This window comes from Dipodomys merriami, unplaced genomic scaffold (genome assembly GCF_024711535.1).
Source record: "Dipodomys merriami isolate MVZ:Mamm:240054 unplaced genomic scaffold, mDipMer1.0.p SCAF_61, whole genome shotgun sequence".
Taxonomy (NCBI): Eukaryota; Metazoa; Chordata; class Mammalia; order Rodentia; family Heteromyidae; genus Dipodomys; species Dipodomys merriami.
In genome coordinates, this window is record NW_027206191.1 from 6776775 (window position 1) to 6781123 (window position 4349).

Here is a 4349-nt window from a genome sequence, read left to right on the forward strand (position 1 = left end):
TCTCAGTCTCTCCTGAATTACAAACCCTATTTATACTTACCATTGTAGTTAGAAAAATGGAAAGCACAAATCACTATGCCCAGCTCAAACATTTTTTTTAATTCAAGTAAAATATTTCCAAATAATGACCAGGTACTAAAGCCTTTTTAAATAAAGTATGTGCTTCTTGAAAATACTCTATTTGTTAAATGGGCAAATATGTTTAGAACTAAAGAAAATAAATTTATTTAAATTCACCAACCATAGAAAATTTAAGAAAATAATTTTTAAATATTCACATGTTAACTATTTTGAAAGCAAACTATATGTCTGAATAATTTACATGTGTTAAAATTATGCAAAACTAAATTACAACTCTGAGAAAAGAATTACCCTAAAGAAACAATAGAAAATAATTAAGTTCAAAATTTGAAATTTACAAAATGAAATGAAGTGTACTCTATAGTTGACTTAAGTACCTGTAAACCCTCTGTATATCAATTTTATAATAAAAATGCATGAACAAAGAAAGAACAGTACCCATTGGTCAATAGCGACAGGAAAAACGTCAGTAGGTTTTTTTTTTTGAGTGTGCAAAAAAATCAGTGGAAGAGATAACAATGTTTCTTCCATAATAAATGTACTCATTACCTTACTTATGTAACTGTATCCCTTCTGTACATTACCTTTACAATAAAATTAAATTGAAATTAAAAATATACTAAATAACATACCAATTAAGAATTCGTAGAGAGCATGGAAGGTGGCTCAGTGGTGGAGCGCTTGCCTTGCATGCTTGAGGCACTGGGTTCGATTCCTCAGCAAACATAAACAGAAAAAAGAACTGGAAGTGGTGCTGTGGCTCAAGTGGTCAAGTGCTAGCCTTGAACTAGCCTTGAGGAACAGCGCCCAGGCCCAGAGTTCAGGTTCCATGACAGGACCCCCCCTAAAACAAAACGTAATTACTAGAAGCCATTGGTTAAAAACTTTTTAGAAAACTACCCTAAGTACCCAAGTAATATAATTTGATGATGCTAGCTAAATACTTCAACTTCAGCAGAGAAGCCAAAAGTTTAAAAACTGTTACAAAGTAAAGTAATAAATCAGAATATATTACTACTAATAATAATCATAAGATGAATTTATAGTGGTAGTCAAATTTGTAAGAAATGAGGCAATTTGCCATTCGTTTGCACTTAATAAGTGAGAAAGAATTTTCTAGGTCTTTTAAAATATATAATAAGTTTAATGAAGAAACTATTCTGTCACATCATATGATAATCAGAAGAAGCTGATATTAGAACAAAGAGCAGATTGTACTGTTTTGGATGTTAATGGATATACTTATTTTGGTTGTGGGAAATTGTGTTCAAATTGGGGTATTGTTTTTGTTAGACTGGTGTCATATCAGTGGTTAATTTTAGTATAGAGGTTCCCTGTCCACAAGAACATGCACCTGATCTGTCTTTTTAGCCTTCCCATTATCAATGGCATACGAATTGCACACCACCTTGTCTAGCTTCCTACCTTGACTGGCTTGGATTCTGTAGTCCTTCCAATCTTAACCTGTGGATAGTGCAGGATGGTGGAAATGATCCAATGCACCTAGCTATAGATTGAGAAGGAAGTCCACTAAACTTTCTCTTCTCAAGCCTCCTCAGTAGTTAAGAGCTCAGATGGGAGCCCCTGGTACCAAGCAGTAAGAGTATTTCTTAAAGCAACTAGACATATCTATGACTTACGCATGTGAACACCTCAGGACAAGAATAAAAGAGCAGTGAAGCACAGAGGACAGGACCAATTTAAACTAGCTACTTGGAGGCTGAATAAGCTTAGCTAGCTACTCTGGAGGCTGAGATATGAAGACCACTATTCAAAGCCAGTCCAATCATGAAAATAAATGCGATTATCTCCAAAAAATACAGAAGTGGAACAATGGCTCAAGTGGTAAATCAATATCCTAGGTCACAGAAGCATAGAGATGATGAATGAATGAGCACTTGCACATGCGTGTGCGTGTATACATGTGCATGTGTACACAAACACACACACACACAAACATAAGTATTGCAATGCGAAGTTCTTTTTTTACCTTGCAGTACTCTATTTCCCTGTATTAGTTTAAAAATTAACAAAATCAGCTAAGCACCTATTTACCTACAACTCCTCATGTTTCTCTAAAGTCAACTCTCTTTTTGGAAACATGATTTATTTGACCCAAATGTAAACTATTCAGGAGTTTAATTCTTCGCCCTCAATTCTGTAGAATTAGATGATTGTTTAGCTTCATCCTAGCAATATAATTTGAGAAATCCTACATCAAGCAACGTATTTCTTTCACTAGAAGGGAAGCCTCTTTCAAACAATTAATAATAGGTTTTCCTTCTTCTTGCTAGCATCTGTAGTTTTATTATCTTCATATATTTCATGATCTGTCTGTGTATGACAAAGATTGCTGTGAAAATGAAAAGACCCTTCGCAGCACTTATCATTTATATACCATTCATAGAGATGAAGGTGTTTAAATATTACTCAAATTGCTTTGGAATAAATCATGTTCAGATTGACTATCGTGAAAAATAAGGATTTGTTTCTCAGCACATTAGGTAAGAACTTGATTGTAAGAAACCAGAAAAGTGAGGAACAACTCAACACATACATTCAAATGAAACAAAACAACCCAAGAAAACAAATTAATTCAGTACTCAAAAACCTGCAGAAAATGACCTGACTTAAAAAAAAAAAAAAACATCAGCTATGACAAACTTATGAAAATTCTGACTACATTTGAGTCTACTCTTGTGAGGATAGAGGTTAAAGCCCAGACTGGACAGAAAGATCTTTACACAATGACATGTACCTGTTATTCTAAATTCCAGGAAGAATAACATAACGTGGACTGAGCCCAAGATCAGTATCTGAAAAATAATCAGGATAATTTAGGGCTGGAGACATGACAAAGTGGTAAGAACACCCATTTAGGGGGCACAAGACACTCAATTCAAACTCTAATATTATGGGTATTAAAGTAAAAAGCTATGATTTTAAATAAGTGGAATAATTGTAAGATTTGAGTATTTGAGTGGAAAAATGCATGAGAGAGATAGAATATACCCATGGTACAATGCTTTCAACTTAAGTGAAAATGTTTTGTGGTACTTCAGACGAAATAGAGTTACCTTGCAAATGAGCATGGTTGTGCATTTGGGTGATGGAATTACTTTACTTACACAGGTGTAAATTGAATAGATTTTATTTGGGTAGATTGTACTTCTTGAACTAAGAACCTGGATGATGTCCCTGAGATTTTTCTCGCAAAGCTACAATTTTACTACTTTGAGCCACAGTTCCAATTCTGATTTTCTTTTGGTTGTTTGGTGATAAGAGGCTCCTGGACATTCCTGCCCAGGATGGCTTCAAACCATGATAATCAGATCTCAGCCTCCCGAGCAACCAGGATGCCAGGCAATAGCCGCCGATATTTTTCATAATTTAGTAAATTGTACAGTTCTTGAAATTATTCATTATCATTATTACCTGTGTAATATATGTGTGTTTGTATATATCAATGCATACAGATAGAAATACTTTAACATATTTTTGTATCTACAGTAGATTTATGAAATCATCCATTATAAAATAAAATGTAAACTAAAATTAATGAGGAGCAAAACAAAGGAAATTATCACATGTCTTGTTGGTGAATGGAATACGAATTGCGAAAATCATTTTGGGAAAACCATCTCTATGTTAACAAAATGGATAAGAGCTATTAATTCCAATCCATCTATTTGCCCATATTGTGCAACCTCACACATAAGTGTCAAAATCAAACCACACTTTTAGCCTTTGTTTTTAACTCACCTGTTACAAATTATGGGTTAGATGAAGTAACCAAATAAAGATTATAATAATATTATGTGAGGCTATGAATTAGAGCTGAAAATGATTTTAAATGTGATAATAGCTAATTAAATTGCATACTTCTTACTTTTACTCTGTCATGTCCCTCATTCTCACATTAGGAAAATACATAGAAGGTTCTCACTAAATTATATGTACATTTATGATATAATGTATTGAAAGAATATGGGCACAGTGTGGTTTTAGTTTATTGAGACCTGTAGGGGAAGTGTGTTTTTGAAGACTTGCAATACATTGGGATGAGGATGAAGGGAAGGATGTGCTTATTCTGGAAAACTGGCTAGAGGATTGTTGCCATAATGGTAGTGATGAATTCTTCCAAAAGGTTACAGTAAAATCACTGTCACAACCATGTTCATTGCTCCACTATTCATCGTAGCAAAGTTACGGAAACAGCCCAGATGCCCTTTGGAGGAGTGATGGTTGGAGAAAGTGTGGCACATATA